We start from the raw sequence: 20,103 nt of genomic DNA, 5'->3' as shown, positions 1-20,103 counted from the left end.
AAATAAAATTTGATAAGAAAAATGTTATAATGGAGTAGACTCCCCAATATTTTCATCCATGTGTGGAGACAGTGATATCTTCATACACAGGATGACCATAGAATACCACTGACATCACTCACATTGTGCTATAATCTCCTTGTGTACAGCGCATGAATTGTATCAGCAAACAGATTGGACAGAAAGCGAGTCCCGCAGCTAACAACCACAAGGGGGGTGTAGGCGTAGGGACGGCATGACATGTGCTGGACTGCACAGTCGCCGTTTTAATCAGAGGTTGCTGGTCGCTTTAAGGGGTTAGGGGTGGGCGGAGCCGGGGGCGGAGCCACAACATCTATTACTTTCTAGCTAGGTAATTGCTGGCAGTCATAGAGAGCGGAGGAGGAAGCGATCAGATGCACCCTCTCGCTCTGTGTTTCCCTGAGATCCAAGATGGCGGCGGCAGACTTTCTAGAGCAATTGCGCTCGGCTTTGGACAACCAGGGCGCCGCATGGCTTCATCAGCAGATCGCGGCCATGGCGGAGGACGGAGGTGCGGCAGCCGGCAGGGGGAGCGGAGCAGACATCTCGGGCACGGCGTTCCAGGCCGCCCGAGCGGTACAGCACGGATATCGGTCCGGGGGTCCCCAGAGAGCTTCTCCAGTGATGGATCGGAGGGGGATCGGAGCGGTGGCTCACCCCCAGCTGCAGGACACCCCAGCCTCCACCCCATCGGAGGTTAGGAGCGGCAGGTAAGCCACGAGGGGGGGGCGAGGAGAAGGGGACAGGACGCGACATGCATGTCGCAGGGTCCCCCCAGCCCGGCGCCGATGTATGGGGCAGAGCACAGGCCCCGGAGGGACCAGGGACGCGGGTACGTCCGGACAGCGGGGGCAGGAGGTCCAGCGGGTGGGGGGTTGTGCATCAGGTGCGCCCCCCAGTCCCAGACCAGCCAGAGGACAGCTGAGGGGTAGCCAGGGGGGACTGGGCCCAGCTCAGGGACCGTCGCCTCTGGCTCACCGCCGGGGTGTGGGGTAGCCATCGGGCGCAGGAGGGAGTGTGGAGGGTGGTCGGCTCGGACGGCGTGGTCAGGCTGTGCGGCAGGTGGGAGTCCAGGCAACAGAAACGACCCCCAGTCCTCGACAGACTGGCAGTGGAAGGAGGAGTAGCCAGGGGGCCAGTGAGGTTGCCATGGAGACGCAGGAGGAAGGGAGCCAGATGGATCGGAAGCGCAGGAGCCTATCGCCAAGGCGGGAGGGCGGGGCCGGCGGGCAGTGGAGCAGGGACTCTCTTCCACAGTGCCCCAGACCCCTGGCAGAAGGAGCAGGTTCGTCCAGGATTTGCTATCCACGCCGGCAGCAGGAGGTCGTGGAGGGAGATCCAAAGGTGAATTGTCAGAGTCGGATGGGGAGGAAGATCGAGGTCGGTCGTCTGCGTTGGGTCCGAAGGAGGCGGCTGTGAGGCCCGGTCCTGGGCAGCCCAGTGAGTGTGACTCTTCTGTTTCTATTACATCTTTGTTGCATGACTTGCTTGCGCAGGGTAGTTCACGGGGTGGGGACGGGGCTGGGGGGGCGGTTGTGGACCTTCCGGCGGCTAGGGACCAGGACATGCGGGTTGGGCAGGACGGTCTGGGGAGCCTGCTGCTGGGGCTCAAGGAGCTGGTTCGGAAGTTTAACAAAAAGGTTGGTCTTTATTAGTAAAAGAGCAAAGCAATTACAAGCAGTATATGAAATAGTATACAGCACAGAAGCAAGGTATGACACATAACAGAGCGAAAAACCACAAATCCAGTCAGCAGATCAATACCAAAGTCATACCCCCAGTTAAGGGACAATAGAAAGAGGATGAAACAAGATCGGTTACTCTGCAGAACCCACCCACGGTTGCCATACCCTTGTAAATTTTTGCGGGCAACCCCTACTAGCATAAGTCAATTTATACATAGGTAGTACAGCATCTACAGCCTTTTCCCAGGCCCTCCTAGTAGGTGGAAGAGGCGAGATCCACTTGAGAAGAATTTGCTTTTTGGCATAGAATAGTAATAACGAGATCAAAGTTTTGGTGGGTCTGGGCCTCTGTATATCATCATGTATGGCCAGGAGAGCCAGCTCAGCCGTCAGTGGGACACTCAGCTGGAGCCGCTCATTAATACAGTCCATCACCGCAGACCAATACTGCAATATACGTGGACACGTCCAGAACATATGCAAGAAGGAGCCCTCACAGGAGCGGCATCTAGGGCAGAGCGGAGACCTGTCCGGATACACTCTGTGTAGCCTCTGAGGCGTGAGGTGTATCCTATGTAAGACCTTCGTTTGTATCAACCGATCCTTAGAAGATATTAACAGCCTAACACTCTCCTCCAAGCAGTCCTCCCAGTCCTCCCTATCTAGAGTTGGAATGTCCCCCCTCCATTTGTCCCACAGAGTTTCCAGCCTGGAGGACGAGCTATTGATCAGAACTGAGTATAATTCCGAGAGGGGCTTCCTAAGCGAGTCTTGCGCCAGGAGGTCCTCAAGTGCATCCAGTTCAAGGATAGGCGGTTCCGGAAACTGAGCCCGAAAGGCATGCCGCAACTGCCAATACCGAAAAAGCATACTACCAGGTACAGCATGCCTCTCCACCAGCCCCCGGAAAGGGACCAGAGCCCCATTGGAAATTACATCCCCCAGAGTCCTAATACCGTACCTAATCCACAGCTGCGGGTCCGGGATGGTTCTGAAGTGGGGAAGCAGCGGGTTACCCCACAAGGGACAGCGGGGGGACCACCTACCAGAGCCAGGGAATCGCTTCACCACGGCCCTCCAGATCCGCACCACTGACCTAGTGGGACCCACAAGTGCAGGGCGATGTGTCACTCCCGAATGTAGCACCCCCCCCAGCTCCACCAGGGGGCTCACCAGAACTGCCTCCAAATGAGCTGCAGCGTTCCCCCTGTTCCCCTCCAGCCACCATCGCACCGTGACTAGCACGGCCGCCCAATAGTACAACAGCAGGTTGGGCATCGCCAGCCCCCCTCTACTGACCGGCATCTGCAATGTAGCCTTGGCCAATCTAGGGGGGGAACCCTGCCATAGAAACCCTCCCAAGTAGCCATCCAATTCCCTAAAAAGAGAGCGGGGCAGGCCCATCGGACAGTTACGAAAGAAATAGAGAAATTTGGGTAGATAAACCATTTTAAAAATACTAATTCGTCCCAATAAGTTCAAAGGGAGAGAGGTCCACCTGGCACAATGATCCCTCAGCTGCTGCACCAGGGGGCGGACATTCAGGTGGTGGTATGATTGGAGGTCCCTTGTCACCCTAATGCCCAGGTAAGTAAATTCCTCAACCCAACGCAGCGACAGCCGAGGCTCGAGACCCGTCGCCCTGACATCTAATGGGAATAGTACCGATTTGGACCAATTAATCCGTATACCCGAGAACCGTCCATATTCGTCAAACGTCTCCAGGGCAGCCTGCAAAGATGCCTCAGCATCCTGCAGAAACAATAGTGCATCGTCTGCGTACAGAGAAATCTTCTCCTCCAGAGAGCCCACCTTAAATCCAACTATGCGGTCAGACTGCCTGACCAGAGCCGCCAGCGGCTCCAGAGCCAAGGCAAAAAGGCTGGGAGACAACGGGCAACCCTGCCGGGTGCCCCTCTGGAGGAGAAAGGAATCCGTGAGAGAGTCATTCACCCGAATTCTCGCCCTAGGGGCCCTGTACAGTAATTGCAGCCACTGGAGAAACCTAGGACCCAGCCCAAACTTACGCAGTACCTGCCAGAGGAACTTCCACTCCACAGAGTCAAAAGCCTTCTCTGCGTCCAGAGAGGCGTGCTGGGCAGACAAATTTAAGAAAAGCCGGCGGATGTTGACATCGGTGCCCTTACCCGGCATAAACCCGGTTTGATCCATATGTATCAGTTCCTCAATGACCCCTCTTAAGCGGAGGGCCAATACTTTGGCCAGCAGTTTAGCGGCCGCGTTAATCAAAGAGATAGGCCGATACGACGCACACTCTTCCGGGTCCTTACCAGGCTTAGGCACCAACACCACCACCGCTTCAGCTAGGGAGTCCGGGAGCGCATCCGCCTCCAGACATTTATGGACTAGAGAAGTGAATCTAGGGGCTAGGAACTCCTGGTATACAGAGTATAGTTCAACGGGTATGCCATCAGGCCCGGGGGCCTTCCCCGAGTGCATGGTACCCAAAGCTATCTGCACCTCGTCTAGGGTGATATCTCTGTCAAGTGCAGCACGCTGTTCCGGTTCCAAGACCGGGAGAGAGATCCGCTCCAGATACTGATCAAGCTGCAAATCATCATAGGTCACCCTAGAGGAGTAGAGAGTCTGGTAGAACTCAAGAAATCTCTCTGCAATAGCCGAAGGCGAAGTCAGGAGTCCACCAGACTGATCCTTTATCCGAGCAATATGGGTAACACCACGTTGGCCCTTGGCCAACCATGCCAGTAGTCTCCCATTTTTGTCCCCAAACTCAAACACCCTCTGGGCGCTCTCAACCATAGATTTTTTAGTGAGATCCATTCCGAGTAGTGAAAGGTGTCGTAAGGCGTCCTGCCAGGCCACGTATCGAGCCTCATCTGGGCGGCGCACGAATTCCGCCTCCCGCAGTCTGGCCCGCTCCTCCACCTCCCCCAAAGCTCTCCCAGCCAGCCTCCTTCTTGCAGATATGCGGGACATATACTCCCCCCGCAGCCAAGCTTTAAAAGTGTCCCAGACCACCAAACAATTACCCAATTCACCATTAGCTAGCCAAAAAGCACACATAGCCTCGGGCATATCCAGTTGGATCTCTGGGTCCATGACCCAGAACCTGGATAAACGCCAAGTCCGCACTCCTCCACCCCCCGAGAGCCGCAGTACCACCGACACCGGAGCATGGTCCGAAATACCCCGCGAGAGGATCTCAGCCGAGGTCACCCTGCGGAGCAAGCCAGAAGAGGCAAACGCCAAATCTATGCGGGACATAGTCCGATGCGTGGTAGACAGGCACGTAAACTCCCTATCAGGAGGATGGAAGTGTCGCCAAAGGTCCGAGAGGCCAAAGACCGCAGCCCAACGGGCGAGATCATCCCGTCTTGAGGCTGAGGCCTGCAGCCTATCTAGATCCTCATTCATCACCAAATTAAAATCACCAGCAATTAATACATTATCAACATTGTATAAAACAATTGTCTGCATTAGGTCATGAAGCAGCTGTACATCCGCCGGAGGAGGCAAATAGATACCAACTATTACCACAGGAATCTCCGAGAGGAGGGCGTGGAGGAGGACATACCTGCCACCCGGGTCAGTTTTAACATCCAACAATTGAAACGGTAAAGACCGATGAATTAGTACACTAATCCCTCTTGCGTAATTGGAATATGTGGCATGGTAGTGCTGCCCAATCCACGCCCTCCGAACACCTAACACCCGAGAGCCCACCAAGTGGGTCTCCTGCAAAAGGCATATCTGCGGGCGCAACCTACGGAGGTAGTTAAGGACCAGCGATCTCTTAACCGCCGAGTTGAGCCCCCGCACATTCCACGACACGACTACACACTGAGCCATAACACCATTCTCGTAACAATGTGCGGAGGGCCTCCCCGGCTACCGTCCCACGAGCGCCGGCTCAATGTGCCAACACCCGTGGGGATCGCAGGTCGGCCTCCCCCGCCCATCCCCCCAGTATCAAATAACCAATCATAGCGTACCACAGTCACCCATAAAGACCAACCCTTGGAAAACCAGAAACAGAAACAAAACAAAAAAAGAAACAGAAACCCACCCTCACATCAACAGTTTGACAAACAGTCCGTTCAAAATTAGCATGAACGGACTTGACCACACACGACGAACGAACAGTCCGCTGAAAGCTTGCGCGATGACGTGAACGGCACGTACGACGGGACGAGAAATTCGACGTCCAATACACTGCAATGCAACCTTCGCCGTGTAAATTCTTTCTGAGCATGCGCGAGACTTAGTTTGTCGAACAAGCCTACACACGAGCGGACTGTCCGCTCAAACCAAGTTTCAGTGGACAGTCTTACGGAAATTCCGAAAAACTTTGTTCGTCAGACTGTCCGCTGAAACTGTCCGCTGAAGCCCACACACGAGCGGACTGTCCGCTGAAACACTGTTCAGCGGACAAAGTTGGGCGAACAGTCCGCCCGTGTGTACGCGGCCTAAGGAGCACATAAGTCCCATAAAACCCCAACTTGAACAAGTAATAACCTAGGTTAGGGGCACGGACCATGGACGGGTCACCTTGACCTAGTAACTCGTCCACCGTATGTAGACAAGTCAAGAAGTCATAGAAAAACAAGAAAGAAAAAGGACAAAAAAGGAAAAAAAAAAAAAAAAAGGGTTTAACAACTGAGCAACAAACAAAAAAAAAACTAGAATCTAGTTCTGTCCGGAGTTCCTGAAGTAGAACAGCCGCCATGCGGCTACGGCATCTTCTGACACAAGAGCAGTTAGTGTATAGTGCAGAGCCCGAAGGCCCCGTGTACAACATCCTCCACCCATCCAAGTATACATCATCTCGGCAGCTAGCAACAGCTACAGTTACAGGGGACAGGTGGCCTCCACGCAGGCAGTCACAGAATGCCCGAAAGAGCAGCCAGACAGGGTATCAGGATCCCCAACTCAGGCAGGGTCAATTGAAGCTGGTATAGTCAGAAAAGGCACAGGGGCATAGAAGCACTGCAGGCAATCCAAACAGGAAAACAGCACCATTCTTGGCACAGTCTATAGATCGGGCCGGGTAGCCAACACAGCATCTGGGAGCTCCGGCCACCCATTACGGAAGAGTTTCCAGCCAGGCTGAGGCATCTCTAGGGTTGGTAAAAAAACGGACCGTCTCCCCATCCACCACACGGAGTTTAGCCGGGAATAGGACGCTGTACTTGAGACCCTTCCTACGCAAGGCCGCCTTAACTCCATCAAATGAACGGCGCTGCCGTTGGGTCTCCATTGTATAGTCTGGGAACATCATAAGGCGGTTGTTTTCATAGGGAAGGTCCTTCGCCACTCTAGCAGCCCTAAGTAGTTCATCTCTATCCCGAAAATTAAGCAGACGAAGTATGAAGGTTCTGGGGGGGGCTCCCTCCGGGCCAGGTCTGAGCAGCACACGGTGGGCCCTCTCCACTGCAAAATACGGGGAGAGGGAGGCCTCCGGCAGCAGAGAGCGGAGCAGACCCTCAGCGAACCGAGCTGGAGAGCGGCCCTCCACCCCCTCCGGCAAACCAACGATGCGGAGGTTATTTCTTCTGCTGCGGTTCTCAGCATCTTCGGCCCGATACTCCAGGGGCTTCACCTTTAGTTGCAGCGTGTGGATGGAGGCCGAATGTTCAGCTACTACGTCCTCCGTTTCGCCGACCCGCCGTTCTGCCTCCGACACCCTCGAGCGTATCTTGTCTAGATCCTGACGGATCAGTCCAATGTCTAGCTGCACCCCCTCAATTTTCGAGGCCAGGGTGGACTGGCAGTCTGAGACCGCTGTTCGACAGGAGGTAATTGCCGACAGTATCTCTGACAATCCCGGGGCTTCCGATGGCCGTACCTCCTCGTGCTCCGTCTGTGACGCCATGTTGCAGAAGAGCGATGATAGGCCCTGGGCAGAGGAAGCCGCAGCAGTTTCAGGCCAGACGGACGGGGAGAATTTAATCTTCTTGCCCCTCTTCTGGGATCCTGGGGTCCTGGAAGGCATCCAGAGACCTTCGAGCCCGCTAGCAAGGTATGTGTGTCAGCTACGGATCAAATAGCGGATTTCACTTCAGGAGAGCTCCGATAGCACGTCTGTTCACTCCGCCATCTTGGCCACGCCCTCGGAAGTTTGAAAACAAGGGGGCGGGTGGTCCAGCGCAGGCGTGGGTTCCGGCGAGGGAGCCGACCGCTGGCGCGGTTGTAGGGGTAGCCGGGATGCAGGCACCCGTGGGCGCTCCGGAAAAGGTGGCACTCGCTGAGAGACCGGCCGGCTCGACTGTGGATGGGGATGTCGTCGGAGAAGAGCGTGGATGCTGTGCGGCTTGTAGATGCGGCTAAGAGCGAGGTCTACGTGTGCTTTGAGGGCCCGCTAGGAGCATATCTGAAGCCAGAGGTGAAGGAGAAGATTTGGAAAGGTGAGTACATTGAACTCTTCACCCTACTGCCACTGGTGAAGCCCGAGGAGAGGAAGAAGGAGGACGAGGAGAAGCGTAGGTATCGGTTGATCCCTCGTACCTTTGCCAATTGGCTGCAGGCATTTGCCATTTTGGCGAGCGTCGTGGGAGAAAAAGCTCCAGAACATTGTTCCGCACTATTCGTATACTTGGAGGCCATCAGCGAGGCACATAGAACTTATGGAGGAACAGCATGGCTTCGGTATGACGAGCAATTCAGGCAATGGATGGCAGTCCGACTGTCGCTTCTCTGGGACCTTAAGGACATTAGCCTGTGGATGAAGTTGATGACGGCGGCGCGGGCACCTAACCAGTTTTTTCAGCCGGGGGTCGGAGGTTCTGCAACCGACCAAAAAACGTTGGGGTTTTTGCTGGCAATTTAATGAGGGCTCCTGCAAGTTTGGGACCAACTGCCGTTTTAAACACACGTGTTCGGGCTGCGGGGGATCCCACTCCCTCGCAAAATGTTTCAAGAAAGGAAAGGGACGTCCCGGAGATCTTGCGAACAAGAGGGACGACTCCGGTGCAGATGGAAAGGATGCTACCTTTCCTTCATAGATACCCCGACCGGGGGGGGGGGGGGGGGGGGGGGCACGCCTGCTGGAAGAGGGGTTTACGTCCGTCTTCAGGATCCCTTGTTCGCTTACGTCCGTCCCGCCCTTGGCTAACAATTTAGAGTCCGCGTTGCTGCGTTCGGCTGTTGTCACCGCAAAAATTGGGGAAAGAAGTTGCATTGGGATGCATGGCCAGCCATTTTCTGGAGGCGCCCCTTCCAGATATGGTGGTTTCTCCACTGGGGGTGGTGCCGAAGAAGGAGCCCAATAAGTTTAGGTTGATTCACCACCTGTCGTTCCCCAAGGGGGCTTCCGTCAACGATGCCATCTCCCCGGAGGAGTGTGCAGTGACGTATACTTCGTTTGATGCGACCGTTTCGTGGGTTCGGCGTTATGGCCGGGGGACTTTGATGGTGAAATCGGACATTGAATCGGCTTTTCGGCTTCTTCCAGTGCACCCAGACAGCTTTCGACTGTTGGGTTGTATGTGGGAGGGGGGATTTTACGTGGATCGTTGCCTGCCGATGGGCTGTTCGATTTCCTGTGCCTTCTTTGAACAGTTTAGCTCCTTCTTGGAATGGGCAGTTCGGGATGTGTCGGGCATCAACTCGGTCATCCACTACTTGGACGACTTCCTATGTGTTGGTCCAGCGGGCACTAATGTCTGCGCAGTTCTGTTGGGTACGCTGCAGCATTTGGCAGAGCGCTTTTGGGGTACCCTTGGCTCCGGAAAAAACGGAGGGCCCCACGGATTGCATTGTTTTTTTGGGAATTGTGATCGATTCGGTGAAGATGGAGTGTAGGTTGCCAGTGGACAAGCTGGAGCGACTTCAAGAGGAAATTCATGGGACCATCGGGATCCGAAAGTTACAACTGCGGCAGTTGAAGTCGCTCCTTGGGAAACTGAACTTTGCGTGTCGGATAATGCCGATGTGGCGTGTATTTTGCTGCAGGCTAGCGGCTGCTACCGCTGGCATACGTGCTCCCACGCATTAAGTGACCCTTACGCGGGACCACAGGGAGGACCTGAAGTTTTGGCAAGGGTTTTTGGAGTCGTTCAATGGCCGGGCACTTTGGATGTCTGGTCCCATTAGTAACGGGGATTTGGAGTTATTTACGGACGCGGCGGGGTCCACAGGTTTTGGGTCTTTCTTTAAAGGCCAATAGTGTGCAGTTCCATGGCCAGCGGAATGGTCCGAGGCCGGGTTGTTGAAGAACTTAGTTCTTCTGGAATTGTTCCCCATCGTGGTGGCGGTGGAGATCTGGGGGGAAGCGTTCCGCAACATAAAGGTGAGGTTTAATTATGACAACTTGGGGGTGGTTCAGGTGGTCAATCGGCTGACGGTGGCCTCTGAGCCGGTTGTTAGGCTTCTACGACACTTGGTACTGTGATGTCTACAGGGGAATGCTTTCATTTATGCTGTACACTTGCCTGGGGTGGAGAACACGCTTGCTGACGCTCTGTCTAGTTTTCAGTGGGACAGGTTTCTGGCACTGGCCCTAGAGGCGGAGCGTCACGGAATCGACTGCCCCACATGGTTGTGGAGCATGGCGCTGGAGTAACAGAGAGGTGGATCCAGCAGTCCGTGATCAAGGCTACGTGGAGGGCCTACTCAAAGGTGTGGCAGGAGTGGTCAGCTTGCCTGAAGGCTATCGACATGGCCCCGGGCGACGTGGGCATGGTTTAAGCAGTATTTTATTTTCTGAGTAGTGCTATTGATAAGGGGGTATCGGCGGCCACACTTGACAGTAAACTGGTAGCATTGGCGTTCTTATTCAAATGGCAGGGGCAACAGGATCATACAAAAGAGTTTTGGTTGAGGCAAGCGGTGAAGGGCTACAGAAGGGCACACAGGTGTAGGGACAGGAGGCGACCGGTTTCTTTTGCCTTCTTCAGGGCTTGTGCCAGGCAGTAGTCGGTGTCTGTAGTTCTGCTTACGAACAGGCACTGTTTTGGGCGGCATTCTCCCTCGCTTTCTTGGGGCGTTCAGGGTCAGCGAACTGGTCAACCAGTCAAGGCATGCTGTAGGGGGTTTGGCGCTGGGGGATGTTGAGCTGGGCCGGGATAGGGTTCGCATCTGGATTCAGCGGTCGAAGACTGATCAAGACGGGAAAGGGGTATTGGTGGAGGTGGCTAAGATTGAGGAGGATGATATTTGCCCAGTAAGGACGGTGGACAGGTTCCTGGCAGCGCGTCCGAGGGTCGCGGGCCCCTTTTTCATTCATTTGGATGGTTCTTCGCTGTCCAAGTTTCAATTTGTTTTCGGTTTTTTCGTAAGTGTGTGGGGGAAGTGGGTTTTGACCCAAAGAATTAAAGAATTTTTCTTCCCATTCCTTCAGGATTGGGGCGGCTATGGAAGCTTCCAGGGCTGCCTTGGGCACTGAGGTGGTCAGGAGAATTGGGAGGTGGGATTCGGACCATTTTAAATTATATGTCTGCCCGCAATGGTTGGGTTAATTGGTTAGAGGGGGTATGGGGGGGGGGGGGGGGTTGTACGGGCTGTGGGGTATGTTTGGATTGGTTCTGGTTGTTCTAACCCCCCCTTCCACCACCTTTTTTCTTTTCGTTTACAGGTTATGAAGTGGGCCTGGTGTGGATACTGGGCCATTCTTTTGTTTTTTGGGGTATGAAGAGGGCTGACATTCGGCCGAATGGCAGACAACTTTGCATACCTAGACAGGAGGCGCAGGTCCGGTGGATCGGGGTCCCGGGCATGCGTTGGAACAGGGTTCTGGGAGAAGTTCATAGATTTTCCAGACTCGACAGGCCTCCGAATGTTTTGCTATTTCATGTTGGGGGTAACGACATGGGGGCTAGGTCTATGAGGCAACTTATAAGGGATATCAAATGTGATTTCCTGCGGTTGAAGTCAGATTACCCTGGTATGGTCATGGTCTGGTCGGATATGGTGGGTAGGTCATCTTGGCGCTGGGCGTTATCAGATAAAAAGGTTGACAGGGCCAGGGTGAAGGTTAATAAGGAGGTGAGCAGGTTCTTCATCAGGAATGGAGGCCTGGCAATCCACCACAGGGAGTTGGAAGTTGACACCTGGCGGTATTAGAGGAGTGACAGAGTCCACTTGAATGATGTGGGTACTGACCTGTGGTCGTTGGGCCTGCAGGATGGCATTCAACGGGGGCTGTGCGTGTGGAGGTGCTCGAAAGGGTAAGGTGTTACCCCTTTCAGGCTGTGGCAGTTCTTGGGGCTTTAGAGGTGGAAGTGAAGTACAGGAAAAAAGGCCTGTTGTACCCATCCATGGGATAGGGGTGGTTTATGTACTTCCAGGTTACGAGGGGTTAACCTGGAAGGGCTTAAAAGGGTAGGTCACTGCTACAGTTGGTTATAGCCTCCGAGACAGGGGTTGCCGTCTGGAGGTCAAGAGGTTAAAGTTGAAGTTGTTTGCAGTGACCATTTAGGGTGTGATGCTACGTACCCATGACCCTTTGGAAAGGCTGGGAATGTTTACAGTGTTTAGAAAAGTTTTGGAATTTATTAAAAGTTATATTTTGTTAATAAAGTTTTGGCCTGATGGCCATTTACTCCATAAGCTGTCCCGTCATTTGTTAAGAGGGATGGGGTTTGGAGGGGGGTATGAGGTAACATAAAATATAACACTGGGTTGAGTCCTACAGATGTCAAGTGAGTCCCGCAGCTAACAGCCACAAGGGGGGTGTAGGCATAGGGACGGCATGTCATGTGCTGGACTGCACAGTCGCCGTTTTAATTAGAGGTTGCTGGCCACTTTAAAGGGTTAACACTGGTTCGAGTCCTACAGATGTCATGATTTGTATCTGATATTCCATCTATCTCTGCTGATAAGCACTCTGTATTCATAGGAGATCCTAACACTGAAAAGCAGACGAGCAGCAATGGGGAGAACCTACTATACAGAGAATGTATATTAATGGGTAGGAATGAGTCGAACACCCCCCCGGTTCGGTTCGCACCAGAACTTTCGAACGGACCGCAAATTTGTGCAAACTTTTGAACCCCATTGAAGTCTATGGGACTCGAACGTTCGAAATAAAAAGTGCTAATTTTAATGGCTAATATGCAAGATATTGTCCTAAAAAGGGTTTGGGGACCCAGCTCCTGCCCCAGGGGACATGGGTCAATGGCAATTATTTTTTTTTTAATTAAGGAGAGTAGCCAGCCAGTAATGGTCCCTCTCCTTGATCCGAAGAATACGAGGATCCTTCCGCAGGCTTTGGAGGATCAGGGAGGCCATGCAGCCTAGGTTAGCTGAGGCATTCGGTCTAGAGTCCTCTAGGTCACTAAGGACAACATGATCCGCAGCCACCTCCTCCCAGCCACGTACAAGTCCATGTGTTTCTTAGGACTGTAAATCATCCCTAAAAGACTGCTGCTGCTGCTGCTGCTGCTGCTGATGCTGAGTGCCAGGCTCCACCTCCATGCTGACACAAGCCTCCTTCTCCTCCTCCTCCTCCTCCTCCTCTTCCTGTGTGATGGGTGGGACAGCAGGAACACTGTCTGGATAAAGGGGGCATTGAGAGGCAAGGAAGTCCTCCTCTTCCTGCCTCTGTTCTGCCTCAAGTGCCCTGTCCATTATTCCATGCAGTGTGTGCTCCAACAGGTGGACAAGAGGTACAGTGTCACTGATGCATGCACTGTCACTGCTCACCATCCTTGTGGCCCTCTCAAATGGTGACAGGACAGTGCATGCATCCCTGATCATGCCCCACTGGCGTGGTGAAAAAAACCCGAGCTCCCCTGACCCTGTCCTGGAGCCGTATTCACACAGGCACTCATTGATGGCCCTCTGCTGCTTGTGCAGCCACTGCAGCATGGCCAACGTTGAGTTCCACCTGGTGGGCATGTCACATATAAGGCGGTTCTTGGGCAGGTTCAACTCCTTTTGGAGCTCAGCCAGCCGAGCACTGGCATTAAATGATCGGTTGAAATGCACACAGACTTTCCTGGCCTGCCTCAGGACATCCTGTAAGCCCGGGTACCTGCCCAAGAACCACTGCACCACCAGGTTAAGGACATGAGCCACACAAGGCACATGGGTGAGTTGTCCATGTCGGAGGGCAGAGAGGAGGTTGGTGACATTGTCACAAACCACTATTCCTGGCTTAAGCTGGCGTGGCGTCAACCACCTCTTGGCCTGCCCCTGCAGAGCTGACAAAATATCTGCCCCAGTGTGGCTCCTGTCCCCCAAACAAACCAGCGCAAGCACAGCATGGCATCTTTCTGCCTGTGTACTTGCGTAGCCCCTTGAACGCCTACGAAGCACCACTGGTTCCGAGGACAAAGCAGTGGAAGAGGCCATGGAGGAAGAAGAAGAGGAGGGGGTGGAGGAGAGAGGTGTGTCACAACCAGTAGTAGCATTTTGGAGGCGGGGTGGCGGAACAACCTCCAACACTACTGCACCTTGTCCTGCATCCTTCCCATCCTGCCAGAAGAGTGACCCAATGGGCCGTGAAGGATAGGTAACGTCCCTATCCATGCCTGCTGGACCATGAGTCAGCGGTAATATGCACCTTACTGCTGACCGCCCTGTCCAGCGAGGCATGGACATTGCCTTCCACATGCCGGTAGAGAGCCGCAATCGCCTTCCGTGAGAAAAAGTGGCATTTGGGGACCTGCTACTGAGGAACTGCACATTGCACAAACTCACGGAAAGGGGCCAAGTCTACCTACTGAAAAGGCAGCAGTTGAAGCGCTAGCAATTTAGCCAAGCTGGCATTCAACCGCTGGGCAGGTGGATGGCTGGGAATGAACTTCTTTCAATGGTCCAGCAGCTGGGGCAGGGAAAATTGCCTGCTACAATCGGACATGGGTGTACTGCTAGCAGAGTGCCCACAAGTACTTGGCTGTGACACACCTAATTCTACACCTTCATTCCTCTCAGTACAAGTTTTAGAGAGGACTGAAGGTCTAGTGGGGTTGGAGATCCCAGCTGATGAGGAGCAAGGAGAGGTCCGCTTTGTTCTTTGGTGTGGGTCTTTAAGGTGCCCTTGCCAATGAGCTGCATGGCAGGTCATCATATGTCTGGTCAAGCATGTGGTGGTCAAGCGGCTTATGTTTTGGCCACGAGAGATACGCTTGAGACATATGTTGCAAATAACAGCAGTGCGATCTGATGCACTCGTCTCAAAAAAGGCCCACACCAAAGAACTTTTGGAATAATGTGCAGAGGCAGCGCCCTGCACAGACGGAGCTCTGCAATGTGATTCAGTCGGTGTGCTTCCCCTAAGCTGGCCCCCAGAGGGCATCCTGCCTCGTTGGAGATGTGCCTCCTCCTCCTCCTCTCTCCTATCAGGCACCCACGTGGAGTCAGTGATCTCATCACCCCCTCCCTCTTCATCACTGGAGCAAACCTGGCAGTATGCTGCAGCTGGTGTAACATGACTGCCAGATTGCTGTCCTTGAGCATCCCCTCTCTCTGCGCTCATGCTACTGCCTTCCTCTAGCTGGGTATCATCATCAGAGCCTTCAAAACGCTGGGCATCCTCCTGGAGCATATACCCAACACTGTGCTCAAACAGTTCGGGGGACTCCTCAGGAGGACATAGTGGGTCTAGGGAAGGAGTGACTGATGACATTGAGACGAGGGAAGAGGACGCATTGGCAGCTGCTTTGCTAGTACCCTGAGCCTGGGTGAGAGAGGATGAGAAGGATGAGGAGGGCTTGGTCATCCACTCTACCAAGTCTTCGGCATGATCCAGCTGCCAAAAATAAGGTCAAGCATGTCCCATGTCCACGTGCTGATGACAATGCACCGCGTCCGCGACCAGCACTGTTTTCTCTAGACACAGCGCCTGCTTGCCCTCTTTTATTGGCTCATCACTGTCTGCCTCTTCTTGTTGCCCTTCCAGACATAGTAATGCAGGGAGATGGTAAAAACAGAAATTGGGTAGGTTTAGGTGCACACTGAGCAGATGACAAAGTACACCGACTGTAATTACTGCAGCTGCCTGCCTGTGTTACAGAAACAGAACAACACCAGCAATAAGGGGTAACTTCAGGTGTATACTGTGCAGGAGGCACACAACACCCACTGTAGATGCTGCAGATGCCTGTATTACAGAACACAAACGATAAGGGGTATCTTCAGGTGTATACCGTGCTGGAGGCACATAACACCCACTTTAACTCCTGCGGATGCCTGTATTAGAAAACACTAGCAATAAAGGGTAGCTACAGGTAGTGATGGACGAACTTCCGATGGGACGTTCGCGGCGGGCCCCATCGACTTCAATGGGAGGCGAACTTCGCAAACCTACAGGTCAAATTTGCAGCCACAAAATAATTAATAGCTGTGCAAACATAGTCCCACCACATGGCCAATGACATAACACATGTATGAGGTGAATCTGGGATCGGCAACTACAAGCATTCTTTTTTTATATGGGAAATTGTTGTGTCAATTCAGGACCGTGGAGCGCATGAAGGTAATGGAGGAGAGGAAAGGTCAGGGACCAAGGTAGGCAAAGAAGAGGGTGCAGGAGATGATCACCAGCAGCGTGACATACAGCAATGACACCTGCACCATGATAGAGTCATCTGACAACAGCACCGTGATAGAGAGCACTGACATCAGCAGCGTGACATAAAGCACTAACACCAGCACCGTGATATACAGCACTGACAGCAGCACCGTGATAAAGAGTACTGACATCAGCACCGTGATATACAACACTGACACCTGCACCATAAGCAGCCCCAGGAGGATGTCAGCATAGCACAGGGATAGTGGGAGCCCTTCATAATGAGCATAGCACAGGGATGGTGGGAGCCCCTCATAATGAGCATAGCACAGGGATGGTGGGAGCCCCTCATAATGAGCATAGCACAGGGATGGTGGGAGCCCCTCATAATAAGCAGCCCCAGGAGGATGTCAGCATAGCACAGGGATGGTGGGAGCCCCTCGTAATAAGCAGCCCCAGTAGAAATATGACACCGCTCAACCTCTTCAAAGAGGAGGGTGTGGGCTTATAGTACGGTGTGCTTTTTTTGGACAAGGAAGTGAGCCAAATGAAGAAAGAAGGTCTCTGTGCTCGATTAAAAAAATTGTTTATAGACATATACATGGTCTACTGGTCACATGTGTTGAATTCCTCCGAGATCCATGCCTCATTCATTTTTAGAAATGTGAGGTACTTAACACTGTCGTGAGCTAGGCGAGTACGCTTATCGGTCACGATCCCCCCTGCTGCGCTGAACGTCCTTTCGGACAGGACACTGGATGAGGGGCAAGCCAACAGTTCGATTGCAAATTGGGCAAGCTCTGGCCAGAGGTCAAGCCTGCCCACCCAGCAGTCCAGGGGTTCATCACTCCTCAGAGCGTCCACATCGGCCGTTAACCCAATGTAGTCGGACACCTGACGGTCTAGGCGTTCCCTGATGCTGGATCCGGATGACACCTGTCGATGGGTCGGCTGAAAGAATAACCTCATATCCGAAGTCACCAACACATCTTCAAACCGGCCTCTTCTTGCAGGCGCTGTTGGATTGGTACCCACAACTTCTTCTCTGGGAGTGGGAATTGCTCCTCTGCCAGCGCACGCAAAAGCAGAATGCAGCATTTCTCGAAGCAAGGCCTGGAAGTGCTCCATTCTGACAGCCCTCTGTGACGGTGGTAACATTTCCGCCATTTTGTGTTTGTACCTGGGGTCTAAGTACATTGCCACCCAGTACTGGTCCTTGACCCTTATGCTTTTTATACGGGGTCCCTATTAAAACACTGGAGCATGAAGGCCCCCATTTGTACTAAACTGGAAGCGGTGTGGTGGCCTGGCTTCTGCTCATCATCCAGGATAATGTCGTCCTCTTCATTCTCCTCTCCCCATCCACGCACAACAGGGATCCCAGAAAGGTTTAAAGCATGCTCTTCTTGCTCCTCCTCATCCGCCCCGGCACCATCCTCCTCTGACTCCTCTTCAGACTCCTGTTGTTCACTTGTCTCAGATAGAGTAGCCCCCCTTGGGAATTCATCCAGCATTGCGACTTCCTCATCTTCCCGCTCCTGCTCCTCCACAGCTTGATCAATGACACAACGCAATGCACGCTCCATAAAGAAGGCATAATGTACCATGTCACTGATGGCGCCATGGCTGCGACTGACCAGTTTTGTGATCTCCTCAAATGGCCGCAGAAGTCTGCATGCGTCGCGCATGAGCAGCCACTGGCGCGGTGAAAAAAAAAACAGCTCCCCAGAACCGGTTCTGCCACAGAGTTCATACAGGTAGACGTTAAATGCACGTTTCTGCTGGAGCAGCCTATCAAGCATATAGAAGGTTGAGTTCCATCGCGTCGGGCAATCGCAAATAAGACGTCTGACCGGCAGATTGTGTCGCCACTGAATGTCAGCAAGGCGAGCCATGGCCGTGTAAGATCTTTCTGAAATGGGCCGAGATTTTCCTTGTCTGCCGCAAGATGTCCTGGACCCCAAGGTATTTGACAAGGAATCGCTGCACGACCAAGTTTAAGACGTGTGCCATGCATGGCACGTGCGTGACTTTGCCCTGTTTCAATGCGCTAAGCAGATTGGCACCATTGTCACACACCACTTTACCAACTGTCAAATTGAGCGGTGTTAGCCACTGATCTGCCTGTGAACGCAAAGCTGAAAGGAGTGCCGGGCCAGTGTGGCTCTTGGCTTCCAGGCACAACAGACACAGCACAGCATGGCAACGTCTCACCTGGCATGTCGAATAGGTTCTGGGGAGCTTGGGCGGCGCAGCGGAAGAGACGCTAGCAGCGTAAAAGGAGGAGTCAGCCGAGGAGGAGAGGGAGGAGGATGGAGTAGGAGGAGGAGGAGAAGAAGAGTCAGGCCTGCATGCAATCCGTGGCGGTAAAACCAAATCTACACGGGTGCCACGGGTTACACGCTTGACGGCCGTCAGAAGGTTCACCCAGTGGGCAGTAAAAGGGATATACCTTCCCTGCCCGTGTTTGCTAGACCACGTGTCTGTGGTCAGATGTATCTTGGCACCGACACTGTGTGCCAGAGATACATTCACTTGCAGCTGAACATGGCCATATAGCTCTGGGATGCCCTTCTCTGAGAAATACTTCCTTCCTGGGACCTTCCATTGTGGTGTTCCAATGGCCACAAATTTCGAGTCCACCAGTTTATATGGCAGTAGTTGGCGGGCTATCAGTTCTGACAAGCCAGCCGTCAACCGTTAGGCAAGAGGGTTATCCGGCGTCATCATTTTTTTTACGCTCGAACATTAGGCCCACGGAAGCCTGCCTTTTTGCAGAAAAACGTGAGCTTGGCGTGATGGAAGGTGGAGTGGAGGACAATTGTGAGGAGAGAAGAGAAGGGTGGAGTGGAGGGCAATTGTGAGGAGAGAGGAGAAGGAGAAGTAGAAGACGAGGCTGGACGGTGAGAGCCTGCAGTGTGGCTTTGTGTGTTCCGTTGCTCCCACTCGGCTCGGTGATGGCTGCTCATGTGCCTTCTTAAGGCGGTCGTCCCTAGGTGAGTGTTGGGCTTACCGTGACTAATGCGTTGATTGCAAAGATTGCAGATGGCAACGCTATTGTCAGCAGCCGACACGTTAAAAAAAGCCCACACTGCGGAGCCATGTGCCGGTGTCCTGGGAGCGCCAGATGTGACCGTACATGGTCATTATAAAGTTATTCCTGCTTCTCCTCCCTATCTGCTGGTCCATATCTCCCTATGAACTCCCCTCCTCTTCCTCTCTTGTGGGCACCCACGTGACATCACTAGACACGTCATCATCAACGTCACCTTCCCCACCGCTATAAGTAGAGATCTCGGAGTAGGCAGCAACCCCGGGGACCAACCTCCTCCTTGGGCTGATCTGGGTACTGTCGTCAGACTGCTGAGTAGCGGTTGTTGCTACCTCCTCTTCCTCATCCAATGCCAAGAGTGGCTGCGCATCAGAAATGTCCTCTTGATATGGATCGGAAAATAATTCCTGTGACTCAAGCGGAAGGTATGTGGTGGTGGTGGTGGTGGTGGTGGTGGTGGTGTTGTTGCTGGTAGTGTCTTTGGGGGTGCACATATCAGAGAGTGAAGAAGAGGGTGCAGATCGAGAGGATGAGGAGGGTGCAGAAGAGTAAAGCTGAGCGAGCCACTCAACAAAGTCTGGTGCGTCCTTTAAAGTAATTGAACACACCTTCCAACTTCCCACTTTGGCTCAAGCCTGTTGGCTCCTGCCCTACCCCTACCACCCCTGCGGAAGGGCCTGCCTCTTCCTCTGCCTGTCATTTTTTAAATGACCCTGTGACAAAACTCTCAGTCCCTATACCGATGAAGGACTGCTGCAGTATAGGGCAGCGGTCAGCAGTAGTGCACCTCAACCCTATGTATTGTGGACCTATACCAGTCCTTATAGAATGGCAGACTGTACCTCACTCAACCCTATGTACTGTAGCACCCTAGATAGACCAAGTTACCAGTCCTTATAAGGACCTTTGTG

General features: G+C 53.4%; 1 protein-coding gene across 3 annotated transcripts in view; it reads right to left on the bottom strand.

Annotated features, from left to right (window-relative positions):
* Positions 1 to 20,103, bottom strand: part of LOC143943362 (NACHT, LRR and PYD domains-containing protein 3-like) — a 255,369-nt gene that overhangs the window by 57,919 nt on the left and 177,347 nt on the right. The window lies entirely within an intron of this gene.

The sequence above is a fragment of the Lithobates pipiens genome, unplaced genomic scaffold (assembly GCF_037356315.1).
Source record: "Lithobates pipiens isolate NorthernLeopardFrog02 unplaced genomic scaffold, aLitPip1_a1.2 Scaffold_30, whole genome shotgun sequence".
Lineage (NCBI taxonomy): Eukaryota > Metazoa > Chordata > Amphibia > Anura > Ranidae > Lithobates > Lithobates pipiens.
The sequence above is the reverse complement of the archived record's forward strand: the minus strand, read 5'-3'. Positions and strand labels throughout refer to the sequence as shown.